The sequence below is a fragment of the Tamandua tetradactyla genome, chromosome 6 (genome assembly GCF_023851605.1).
Source record: "Tamandua tetradactyla isolate mTamTet1 chromosome 6, mTamTet1.pri, whole genome shotgun sequence".
In the NCBI taxonomy this organism is placed as follows: Eukaryota; Metazoa; Chordata; class Mammalia; order Pilosa; family Myrmecophagidae; genus Tamandua; species Tamandua tetradactyla.
The window spans coordinates 31607528-31621522 of record NC_135332.1 but is presented as its reverse complement, the minus strand read 5'-3'; the positions used below and the strand labels follow the sequence as shown (position 1 = coordinate 31621522).

The 13995-nt window shown below is 42.9% G+C and overlaps 1 protein-coding gene across 3 annotated transcripts in view; it reads right to left on the bottom strand.

The window, feature by feature from the left end:
• The window catches only part of ACSF2 (acyl-CoA synthetase family member 2), an 87896-nt gene that overhangs the window by 34770 nt on the left and 39131 nt on the right, over positions 1–13995 (bottom strand). The window lies entirely within an intron of this gene.

Below are 13995 nucleotides of genomic sequence, written 5' to 3'. Positions count from 1 at the left end.
TAGTCCCCTGTCATTCGGCCTGGAACACCCCCTTCTCCCGGTCCAAAAACCCAGGACTGAGGATTACCGGCCAGTACAAGACCTCCGGGAAATGAACAAAAGAGCAGAAACTATTCACCGCACTGTGCCTAACCCATATATGCTCCTGAGCCTGTTACCTCCCAGCCAGCAGGTTTATACTGTTCTGGACTTAAAGGATGCCTTCTTCTCGCTTCCTCTGGCTAAGGTAAGTCAACCCATTTTTGCTTTTGAACGGTTTGACCCAGAGCGGGGGTTCTCTGGAAAACTGACCTGGACCCGGTTGTCACAGTGTTTAAAAAAATTCCCCCACACTGTCTGATGAAGCCTTAAGTCAACATTTGGCCAGCCTTAAATAAAAGCACCCAGAAATAACCCTGCTACAATACGTGGATGACCTCTTACTAGCAGCTAAAAACCTGTCAGATTGTAAAAAAGCAACTGAAAATTTACTGCAGGAGCTAGCCCAGTTAGGCTATCGGGTCTCAGCTAAAAAAGCTCAACTCTGCACCAATTCGACAACATACTTAGGATACGAACTAAAGGAAGGAAGGAGGTCATTATCCTCGAGTAGGTTTGAAACTATCTTGAGGATACCCCAACCAAAGACAAAGAGGCAGGTACGGGAATTCCTGGGGACAGTTGGATATTGCTGACTCTGGATTCCCGGATTTGCAGAAATAGCCAAGCCTTTGTATACTAGTACAGGGGGAAAAGAGGAAACTCTAACCTGGACTAAAACTGAGCAAAATGCTTTTAAAACGCTGAAACAGGCACTTGTAAGCGCTCCTACCTTAACCTTGCCTGACCTATCAACACCCTTTCAACTGCATGTTGCTGAGGCCCGGGGAATAGCAAAAGGGGTCCTAACCCAAATATTAGGACCATGGAAAAGGCCGGTTGCCTACCTGTCTAAGAGGCTAGACTATGTAGCAGCCGGATGGCCAAACTGCCTCCGGGCCATTGCCACCACCGCTAATTTGGTTAAAGAAGCATCCAAATTAACTCTGGGGCAGGACTTACAAATAGTGGCCCCACATTCAGTAGAAACATTACTAAAAAGCCCACCCGAGAGATGGCTCTCAAATGCCTGGATAACCCAATATCAAGTACTGCTACTAGATCCCCCGAGAATCCGCTTCCTGAAAGCGACAGCCCTTAACCCCACCACCTTATTCCTGGATGATGACCCGTCCGAGCCTATCCACGACTGCCGCGAGGTCCTGGCATCCCTCACAAACCTGAGGGCTGACCTCACCGACAATCCCTGGCCAAATCCTGATGAAGAATTATATATAGACGGGAGCAGTTACATCTCGGAGAGAATCAGGCATGCAGGGGCAGCGGTGGTAACTGCGGACCGGGTCATCTGGGCCCAGGCCCTAGGACATGGGACTTCAGTCCAAAAGGCCAAATAGCTCTGACCCAGGCTCTAAGGTGGGGAAAGGGGAAGGTTGTCAACATCTACACGGACAGTAGATACGCCTTCGCAACTGTGCACGTCCATGGGGCACTATATCAGGAGTGGGGACTTTTGACATCGGGAAGAAAAGGAATAAAAAATATACCAGAAATACTCGCCTTGCTAGAGGTTATCTGGTTGCTGAAAAGGGCAGCCGTTATACATTGCAAAGAACATCAAACTGCCGAAACTCAAATCGCCAGAGGAAATGCCCTGGCTAATAAAACGGCAAAAGAGGTTGCAGGTTGCCCAAAAACCCGTGGGGACGCTGCAGATACTTCCTGTTTTACCGGAACGGGTACTGCCGAGCCCTCCGAATTACACTGGGGAAGAAATTTAACTGGGCAAAACTCTGGGCACTAAAACAGATCTGGATGGTTGGAAAATTTCTCCCCGATGGGAGCATCCTGGTCCCAGAGCACCTGGGGCACGATTTGGTTGCCCAGGTTCACCAAATACACACTGTGCAGTGTGAAACTAACTGAACTCTTACAGAGAAATTCCTGCATTCCCCGACTACAACAACAAGCCCGGCAGATATCATCCAGATGCCACATCTGTGCCCAGGTAAATTCTGGCCAAGGGAAGGAGGTGCCCCAAGGAACTAGGCTGAGGGGACAAGCCCCAGGAGAACAGTGGGAAATAGACTTCACGGAAATAGTACCTGGTCCATATGGATACAAATACCTGCTGGTTTTCATCGCCGCCTTCTCCGGATGGACTGAAGCATTCCCCACCAAAACCGAGACAGCACAAATAGTAGTAAAACAACTAGTTTCCGAAATTGTCCCCCGATTTGGCCTCCCAACTGCAATGTGGTCTGACAATGGGCCGGCGTTCATCGCCCAAATTACCCAATTGGTAGCAAAAATATTAAATATCAAATGGAAATCACATTATATTTATAGGCCATAGAGTTCAGGGCAAGTTGAGAGAATGAATAAAACAATAAAAGAAACTTTGAATAAACTAAAGCTTGAGACCGGCGAAAACTGAGTGAGTCTCCTTCCATTTGCCCTCCGGAGGACTAGACGTACTCCCTATGTTAAGGGAATTACCCTGTATGAAATCATGTTTGGGCGACCCCCCCCAACTAATTCCTAAGTTGGGGGAAGAGAAAATAGCTGAATTAAATAACCATTCTCTTCTGAAATCATGACAGGCCCTGCAATGTGCCACCCAGCACACCCGGGAACTGGTGAAGGCAGCCCATCCGGGACCAACAAATCCTGCCCCTAACAAAGATCTATTCCAGGTGCAGCCCGGAGACCTGGTCTGGATTAAAAGGCTTCACCCAGCCACCTTGGAGGCCCGGTGGACAGGACCCCTGCCAGTAATCCTCATAACCCCAACAGCAGTAAAAGTTGCAGGAAAACGACACTGGATTCATCACACCCAGGTCAAGAAGGCTGCCCCGGACCAGCTCCCTGGAAATTGGGCCATCCAGCGAACCGAGGATCCACGAAAGATAAGACTTTCCAGAAACCCCTCTGGGTCCTCCTGATATCCCTGGTGAGGTTCATGGGGAAAAACTCTCACCAGGTTATAGTCTGTCCCTAGTCCGCGCCAGGTTACGAGAGCGGGAGGAACACCGCAAAACTGAAACCAACTGGTATAAACATTTGTTTTCCTGGTCCCCATGGCCAACCACACTCTAAACCGCCATAACGAGACCCCTAATTCTCATATTATTAGGCTTAATATTTGGACCCTGTATAATAAACTGACAGCATATATTAAAAGGATACAAGCAATAAAATTCCTGGTCTTGCAAACCCACTATCACCACATCCCCACACGAGAACAATGATTTGATTCTTTTCTAAAAACCAGTGGGGAATGGAAGGGATCAGGAGCTCGACCCAGCTGAGTAGAAAGTACCCCCAGGCCCATGAAGAACACACAGTAATGGGGCCAGGATGTGGGAACCACACAAACCTGTTTTTGCAAAAGCTAATAGCACTCTTTGCTTCTGTAGATAAGCTTGCTTGCTTACAGCTGCAAAACCAGGACATGGGTCTGTGAAACTAACGCCACTTCTCTGCTTCTGTGCATAAGCTTGTGGTTCCAGCCTTTATAAGCCCACCCTGCAAGCCCCACGCTGCTGCTCTCTGAATCCTCCTTCTTGGGATTTCTGAGGCCGTCGCCAGCCAGCTAATAAAGACTCCTAATTGGCTTGCAGTTTTGGAATTTGTGGGCTCTCTTTTGGTGCGCCCCACAACAAATGAGGGGAAGGTTAAGGGGTATGGTATGTATGAGTTTTTCCTTTATTATTTCTTTTTCTGGAGTGATGCAAGAGTTCAAAGAAATGATCATGGTGATGAATACACAACTAGTGATGATATTGTGAGCCACTGACTGTACACCATGTACAAAATGTTTGTATGTTAAGAGTGTTCGTCTGTTAAGTTCTATCAATAAAAATATTTTTTTAAAAAAGAAAACCAAAAAATGGATCGCAGACATAAATATAAAACATAAAACTATAAAACATTTAGAGAAAAACCCAGAAGAAAATCTTTAAGATTTATGGCCAGGCGGGAGTCTTAGATGTGACACCAAAAGCATAATACATTAAAAGAAATGTTGATAAATCGGACTTTAATAAAATTAAAACCTTTTACTCTATGAAACACCTTGTTAAGAGGATGAAAAGACAAGCTACAGAGTGGGAGAAAATTATTTGCAAACCACATATCTGACAAAGGACTAGTGTCCAGAGTATACAAAGAACGCTGAAAACTCAACAGTAAAAAAAACACAAATAATCCAACTAGAAAATGGACAAAAGACATGAAGACATCACTTCACCAAAAAAGAGAGAAAAATGGAAAATACACACATGAAAAGATGTTCAACATCACTAGCTGTTGTCAAAATGCAGATTAAAACCACAATGAGACCCACATCACTGCGTATCTATGCAAAAAAAAAAAAAAATAGTGACATCACTAAACACTGGCGAGGATAAAGGGAAACTGCATGGCTCATATACTGCTGGTGGGAATGTGACATGGTACGGTCATTCTGAAAAACAGTTTGGCGGTTTCTTTAAAACGTATACATGCAACTTCTCTCTGAGCCAGCAATTTACCTCTTGTGCATTTATTCCAGAAAAATGAAGACTAATTTTCACGCAAAAACCTGTACACAAGTGTTGACAACAGCAGCTTTATTCACAATAGGCAAAAATTGGAACCAACCCAGATGGCCTTGAATGGGTGAATGGTTAAACCAATTATGGTATATCCAAACCTTGGAACACTTTTTAGTCATAAAAAGATCAAATTACTGATGCATGCAATACCTGGATGGTTCTCTAAAGAATTATGCTGAGTAAATAAAACCAGTCCCAAAAGGTTCCATGCACTTCCCAAAAAACAAATAAGCAAAAAACAAACAAAATAAACAAAAATTCAACAAAGGGTGATGTAGTAATGGGATACTCACACGGAAAAAGAATGAAATGTGACCCCGTCATACAGCGTACAAAAAAAAAACCCAATTAATCTATGGATGTTCTACAACTAATTGTTGCATAATTCCATTTATATAATATTCTTGGAATTTATATAAATATATAAAGTCAAATCATAGAAATGAAGAGGAGATAACAGATGAGTGATTGTCAGGGAATAAGGAAGAGGAGGGTGTGGGAGGAAAGTTGGTGTAGCTATAAAAGCAAAACACGAGAGATCCCTGTGGTATAAGAAGTGTCTTGTACCTGACTGCTTCAATGTCAATATCCTTGTGATATTACTTTACAGTTTTTCACAATTTACCCTTAGGGGAAACTGGATAAGGAATAATATGGGCTATCTGTATTATTTCTTCCAACTGCTTGTGAATCTACAATTATCTCAAAATAAAAAGTTTAATTAAAAAAAAACTTCAGACTATAAAGTATTGGGGACCATGAGATATAACCATGGAAGCCACACTGTCCCCACCGTTTTCTGCTGGGCAAACCTCCTGACATGCCTTAAGACCTGCTCTGGGACCCCCATTTATTAGCTCATCTTTTTCTTGCCACACCCAAGAGGCAACATTTTGAGCAAGTGTGATCATGTCCTTCTCCATGGTAATCAAGGAAAGCAAAGTTTTAAGGTTATAACCTGCATTGTTGTGATCTTTGGCAAGGTTAAATAAGGGACCACTTTTCCCAAAAGCACCTCTTGGTTTTTGAGTGTAAGAAGCCAGGCACAAGAGTATATATTTTATGTTTTTAAAAATTAATCTATGGGGCGGGCAATAGTGGCTCAGTGGCAGAGTTCGTGCCTGCCATGCAGAGAGAGATCTGGGTTTGATTCCCGGAGCCTGAACATGCAAAAAAAAAAAAAAAAAAAAAAAGAAAGAAAGAAAAAATTAATCTATGGATTAATCACAACAACTAATTGCTGTGATGTACTTTGAAATGTATTACTTTTTTTGTACATACATTATTTTTCACAAAAAAAGAGAAATATAACAGAGAAGATGAGATTTAACAAATGAGTATGACTGCTGAATCATTATCTTGATATTTCTTATGGTCTCCAGTATCTTGGAGCAGCTAGAAGAAAAAACGGAAAATCGTGGAACTGTAATCCATACCAAACTTTAAAACCTGTTCAATAACTACTTGTTAAAAAGTACTTTGACATGTATTGCTTTTTTTGTATATATGTCACATTTCACAATTTAAAAAAAAGGTTAAGAAAATTAATCTATGGAGATAGTTCATAACAGTGGTTGCCTCTGGTTGAGGAAGGGAACTGACGAAAGGGACACGAGAACTTTCAAGAGCTGCATTGTCTTGACAGAAGTCATCAGTCACATGTGGTTATGGAATACCTGAAATGTTGCTAGTCTGAATTGAAATGTGCTATTTTAAAATATTGATCAATGCTGAAATGATAAAATTTTGTATTTACTAGGCTAAATAAAATATATTATTAAAATTAATTTCTCCTGATTTTTTACCTTTTTAGTGTGGCTACTAGGAAATTTAAAATGGCATATTTGGCTCACACTCTATTTCTATTCAATAGTGCTATTCTAGAGTGATAGGTAAGTTCTGCATTTTGATTGTGGTGTTGAGTAACAGGTATATACATTTCTTAAAATTCGTCAAACTGTTCACTTAAAGTCTGTGTATTTTATTGTATGCAATTATACCTCAATTTTTACTTTTAAAGCCGTATGATTTTCCTACCACTAAACATAACTTCCCTGAAGGAGTTTACAATAGACAGACAACAAAGAACTCCCAAGTGGTAGGAGTGACAATGACAAAGATTTTGAACAAAGTACTCTATATTGATGAAAGCTTCTGCTTTCGGCATCTTGAGTGGAACTTCTGGTATACCTATGTTTGTGTATATGTAGATATAGTATGCAGGAAATTATTATTCAGGCACAGCACACTCTCTCAAGAAGACAGGAAACATTTCTGAAAGCCTGAAACACCTAGGGTAGGGAAGCATCCATGTTGTACATTTTCCTTTGGGAAATTTGTACATATCAACAGTGGCCCCCAGGGAAAGAGCAATCCAGGATCAGAGGTGAGTACTGATCCAGGACATGTGCGCCTGATGGGATAACCAAGGCACATACTAGACCTAGATCTCTGCTTTTGTATCCATTAAGGTTCTCTAGGGAAACAGAACTAGGAAGAAGTATCTGTAAATATTACAAGTTTTTTCATAAGACTTTGCTCATGTGGTGGTGGGGAAGGACAAGTCTAAATTCCATAGAGCAGGCCTCAAGCTGGGGACTCCAATGAAGGTTTTCAATGAATTCCCCAGGAGAAGCAGGCCGGCTGAAGCAGAAATGGAAATTCTCTCTTTTAACTGCGGAAATCATCACTTCTGCTTTTAAAATCTTCAGCTGATTGAACGAGACTTCTCTCATTGTTGAAGGCCATCTCTTCAGTTGTTTGTAGATGTAATCAGCCATAGATGTATCAACTTATTGATGATTTAAGTCCACAAAATACATTCACAGTGACAATCAGACCAAAATTTCTTGACCAAACAAACTGGACACAACCTGAGCAAGTTGACATAGGAAATTAACCATCACAGTCCACCCCTTGTCAACTTGGCTCCCATGCACATCTCCTTAAACCATACTTTATCTTTAAATAAAAATAATAACATTCATATTTTCATCTAGCAATACTCAACTGTCCTGCATACCAGCAGAAATGCACTAACTTTCCCCAGAATAGGGTGCAAGTTCTTGGGTAATAGTCAATTTTAAAGATGATATCCTAAATACTACAACATGAAGTTAATACAAAATTATGACATACAATAAGGGGATAAGAAAGGGAAGAAAACAAAGATATATGCTTTATGTGTATATATACAAACACACCCATAACAAAACAAGGAAGAAATATTTATAACCATTATAGTTCTCCTATGACTGGTCATGTAGTCATAGTTTATATTTACCACTACCTTCTTCCACTACCCATTCCATATTCCTTTTACCTTCAGCAAATATTTCAGCTGGCCATGTTTCTTTGTCTGGTGGGGTGACCCAAATCTTCTTTCCTAAAGTTTCTGAGCCATTAATAGTTCTGCCCGGATTGGGTTGTTGCAATTGTCCATTAACTTTAATCACAGGGCAGGGTAGTACTAAGAGATGCCCTAGGGATCTCCTGTATTGCAAATGAACTCTTCTCTACCTTCATTATGTAGTTATAGTCCTATTTCCCCTTAATAGTCAGGATCAATTACCCCAACCAGTACAGTAATCCCCTTCTTTGCCTACTGCTTCAGAGGCATGAGAAGCCCAAAGTTGCCAGGTATCAAGTGCAGCTTCCAGTTCAATGGAATCCTTGTTGTGTCTTCTGGTAGGAGCATTCCTCCTTCTTGAACTAAGACCTGCAGACCAGCAGAGGTTAAGGCTGCAGGGACAGAAACCTTAAGTTCTGCCTAGATTTTCCCTAGTGGATCACTAGGGAAAGCAGTGAGGGGTGACTCTCCAATTTCCACTCATTGATCCGTAAATCCATGAATCCTAGCTATGGGAGGATTCACCATAGAGTGAATGCATTTTAGAGCATACACAACCACGTGGAAAACAGTGCCCCAGCCCTGAAAGGTATTGCAACCTAGTTGGTGGCAAAATTGAGTCTTCAAAAACCATTCCATAGAAGCAATGCTGTGTGGAACACCATGACAGTGGGTAAGGCATTCTGTAAGTCCACAGTTAGTAGTTTTGGCAGAAGAATTGCATGCAGGGAAGGCAAACTTATATCTGGAGTATGTTTCTATTTCAGAACAAGCCATTACTTCTTCATGATGTAAATGGCCCACTGTAATCAACTTGCCACCAGGAACTGCTGATCACTTCGGGAAATGGTGCCAAATCTGCCACTAAGTATTGGTCTCTGCTCAATCTAACAGCAGAGACCAACACTTAGTTGAGTGTGGGGGTATGAATCCATGTTGTTGAGCCCATGTTGCTGAGCTCATACATAACCTCCATCCCTACCACCATGACCACTTTGTTCATGAGCCCATTGGGCAATGACAAGAGTGACTGGGGAGAAAGGCTGACAGGTAGCCACAAAATGGGTCATCTTACCCTCTTGAATATTAAAATCTTCCTCTGGTGAAGCAATCCTCTGGTGAACATTCACATGGAATACAATAACTTCGTGTTTTTTGTCCACTCAGGAAGGTCTATCCACATACTGCTTTCCCAGACTTCTTTGTCATCAATTTTCCAATTATGTTCCTTCCAAGTCCCTGCCTATCCAGTCAAACCACTGGCAACAACGCACGAATCAGTATACAAGCACACCTCGGCCATTTCTCTTTCCAAGCAAAATAAGCAACCAGGTTCACTGCTCAAAGTTCTGCCCACTGGGAGTATTTTCCTTCACCACTGCCCTTTGGGATATCCCAGAAAGGGGGTGTAGTGCTACAGTTGTTCACATTCAGGTGGTACCTGCATATCGTGTAGAACCATCTTTAAACCAGGCCCAAGTTTTCTCTTCCTCAGTCAGTTGATGGAAGGAACTCCCCAAGAGGCTCTGGTCTGGGAGATATGGCAATGTGGCAGGAGTGAGGGCCATGGCATTTGGGCCACTTCCTCATGTAACTTACTTATGTCTTCAGGATCTGCTCAAGCCCTATCTGGTATATGCTACTTCCATTTTATGATGGAGTGCTGCTGTGCACACCCAATTTTATGGCTTGGTGGGTCAGACAACACCCAGCTCATGATAGGCAAGTCAGATCTCATGGTAACTTGGTGGCCCATGGTTAAGCATTTGGTTTCTACTAAGGCCCAGCAGCAAGCCGAAAACTGTTTCTCAAAAGGAGAGTAGCTATCTACAGAGGATGGCAAGGCTTTACTTTAAAATCCTAAGGGTCTGGGGTGCATGGTTTGATTCTCAGACCATGCAGCCCCCCAAAAAAACTATATTTGCCACTGACATTTCTGGCACCATTGGAGCTAGAGTAACAGAGTAGTTTGCAAAGCAGCCTGAATCTGTTGCCAAACCTCTTCTTGTTCTGGTCCCCACTCAAAACTAGCAGCTTTTTGGGTCACTTGATAATTGGGCCAGAGTAGTATACCTTAAATGAGGAATATGTTGTCTCCAAAATCCAAAGAGGCCAACTAGTTATTGTGCCTCTCTTTTTTACTGTAGGAGCGGCCAGATGCAATAGCTTATCCTTCACCTTAGAAGGGATATCTAAATATGCCCCATACCACCAGACTTCCAGAAATTCACTGAGGTGGAAGGTCCCTGAATTTTTGTAGGATTTATCTCCCACTCTCTGACACATAAATGCCTTGCCAATAAGTCTAGAGTAGTTGCTACTTCTTGCTCACTGGGTCCAATTAGCATAATATCATCAATTTAACAGACCAGTGTAATGTCTTGTGGGAGGGAAAGACGATCAAGGTCCCTGTGAATTAGATTATGGCATAAGGCTGGAGAGTTGATATACCCCAGTTAGGACAGTAAAGCTGAAAGCAAACTGTTACTGACAGTCTTTACTAACAGCAATTGGGAAAAAAGCATTTTCCAGATCAATAGTTGCATACTAGGTACCAGGGAATGTACTGATTTGCTCAAACAATGATACCACATCTTGAACAATAGCTGCAATTGGAGTCATCACCTGGTTAAGTTTATGATAATCCACTGTGATCTTCCAAGACCCATCTTTTTTTCTGCACAGGCCAAACAGGAGAGTTAAACAGATATTGTGGCGGGAATCACCATCCCTGCTTCCCTCAAGTCTTTGATGGTGGCACTAATCTCTGCAATCCCTCCAAAAATCTAGTATTGTTTTTTATTTACTATTTTGCTAGGTAGGGGCAGTTCTAGTGGTTTCCATTTGGCCTTCCTACCATAAAAGCCCTCACTCTACTAGTCAGGGAACAAATGTAGGGATTCTGCCAGGTGCTGAACCTGTCTATTCCAACAATGCATTCCAGAACCAGAGAAATAACTACAGAATAAATCAGGGACCCACTGGACCTACTGTGAGACAGACCTGAGCTAAAACTCCATAAGCCCCTACTCTGACTGGTGGACCAGAGTGACATTTTGGGTCTCCTGGAATTAGTGTCACTTCTTTTTTTTTTTGCTATAGTGTCACTTCTGAGCCAGTGTCTAATAACCCCAAAATCCCTGATCATTTCTTTTTCCCCAATTCACAGTTAATCTGGTAAAAGGCCACAGGTCTCTTTGGGGCAGCCTGTGAGGAAGATTAACAGTATATATTTCTGGCATTTTAGAGGGTCCTTCCCGAGGGACCTGGCCTTCTTCTTCATTCAAGGAGCTCTGAGGCTGTAAACTGTCTCAAGTCTGGTAACTGATTACTGTTTTTGTAATTCAAGTTAAACCTTTGTTCACGACCTCAAACTCTTCTGCTTATCCAGATCAAGTAAGAATTTAGTAGACTGCCCATCTATTTTACTTTTAGGTACCCCAAGATCAACTAGCCAACACTATAGATCTCTGCAAGTCAGACTATTTTGCTTACTGTTTTGAGTCAGCTGTCCACGATGGTAGCCACATCCACCTTGTTTTTGAAATTAAGTGCTGCCACATGGCTTCAGCCAACCCAGGATCTGATCATCCCCATTGTGTTTAAGGATCCAAGTTCAGATTCTGTTTCTCAAGAACCACTCCCAGTAACAAAACTGTATTAGTCAGGGTTCTTTAGGGAAACAGAACCAATAGGAGATATATGTAAATATTGAGATTTTTATAAGAATTCCATAGGATAGGCTGAAAACTAGGAAGTCTGATGAAAGTTTTGATGAATTCCCCAAGAGAAGCCTGGGGTCGAAGCAGAGATGGAAACCATCTCTCTGCTGAAATTGTCGCTTCTCCTTTAAAGCCTCCAACTGATTGGATGAGGCGTCTCTCATTATTGAAGGCAATCGCCTCAGTTGATTTTAGATGTAATCAGTCATAGATGCAATCAACTTGCTGATGATTTAAGCTCAGGAAACAGCCTCACAGTAACAATCAAGTCAGTGCTTGCCTGACCAAACAATTGCACACCTTATCTGGCCAAGCTGACACATGAACTCAACCATCGGTTTTCTAGGTGCAAAATCCTCGATGTTTTCTGTTCACTCACAGAGATTCACAGAATATGGGGACTAGAAGAGAATATAGAGAGCCTCCTCTCTATATGTCCAACCAGCCTATTTTACAAAGAAACCAAGGTCCAGAGAGGTTGCAGGACTTGCTAAAGTCACACTGAATTATAAGTGGTAGGGTTGGCACTTGTTTTCTTGTCATCTAACTACCAAATTGAGAAACATATACATGCCAGTTAGACTCACTAAACACGATTGGTAAGCTGGAAACAAAACTTGTTTACTTCCAAAGGGAGAGGCACCTGGCAGAGTTCATCAAGACACTTGCCTAACAAGGCCCACCCAGCAGATGAAATTACAGCCCATATGCTGGCTTGTGCAACATATGATCAGCAAAAACGGTACCCCTTAATCTGAATACTCAACATAAGCCCCACCTTTGTTTAGGGAGCCCCACCTGATGGTGCTTTCTCCCTCATACTCTCTAGACACTGTTCCTAAACTAAACTGTGGACCATGGAGTCATTGCAGAGGAGTGCAGAAAAGCCTTTGCTACACAAGTAAGTAACTGAAAACAGCTCATCCTTGCAATGGGAAGAAGGCTCTGAACAGCCCTGCCTGTGATGGAGAAGGGGATGTCTAGCAGGTCCAAGGATGGACTCGTGGCCATCAGAGGTCACCATCTTGGCAAGTGGACAGTCGACAAGGAAGCTAGGTCCAAGGAAGAGGCCACGTAAAGAGGGATCTCTCCTACTTACAAATCAGTCAGAATCCCTATTCCGATACCATTTGACGGGTCTCAGGGATCAGCCCTGTTCCAAAGGAAAGTCTAAGGAGAAGAAGAGCAAGCCTGTGTCATCTGCCCAACAACCTGGCAAGTAAGTAGCATTAGCGATAATCTGTAGGTGAGGATGCCCAGGGTCAGAGGTTAGGTAACAGGCCCTAACTCATGCAGATAATGGGGGGCAGAGTCACAGCTATAACCCACGTCTGTCTTCAATTCTATCGCTCTTTTCTATTAGGCAAAACTGGGGATTTGTTAAGTTACAGGCAGGACTGGGGCATTGGGCACCAGCAAAGCAGGCTGTGCAGGTGATCATACCAGGAAGAACAGAGGACAGAAGTCCAAGATCTTTCTGATCCATGTTGGATGGTGGTTATTTATTGACTTAACTCCCCCCCACCTCCGTCCCTCCCCTCCACTAGCTGAGGATTGGGTTCTGTGGCCTCTATATTCCCAGCATCTACTTGCTGTGTGACAAAGCATCTGTTCTCAGGAATGCTTGTTGAATGTTTTGAAACTTCTGAGAGTCTCTGAGGGGGAAAATTGGGGAGAAATCAGGCAAAACCACTAAACTGAGCAGGAAAGGGTTCCAGCACAAGGAGGTGGAAAGGATGGGAAGGATTTAGGTCAAATGCTCAGGAAGTTTAATCTCTCTGGGTATATGGGTGTTTTCTTGACACAGACAGAACTTCTCTGTGGCCTGCTGCCTCCCACCCTCAGAAGCTGCAGACCTGTAGCAGATAAGTGACCCGCATTGTTTGTACTTTCCCTGGAAAAAGTCAAAGGTCAGGAATATTGCCTGGTGGCCTGAAGTGAGCTGATTTAGCATCACAAAACATGTGCACTTCCATTAGCATCCTTAGGGCCTGAGAGGACACTCAGGAGCAGGGGGCGGTGAGCTCGGGGGACTAGGAGGTGGGGGCAGGGATGGGCGAAGTTTGCCTAGGGAGGAGCTGGGAGATGGTCAACCACAGACCCAGGGGACCTGGTCTCTTCATCCATCTAATGACCAATCTTCACCCACTGGGTTTCAAAAAAAAAAAGGAATAGTGATGTTAAAGCATTATGTGCTTCCCATCTTTCAGGAAACGGAAGTTTAAAATGTGAACTTGGAGTTCTAGCCAAGAGATGCGTTTCCTCCCAACTTCCCCTGCGTTGCAAT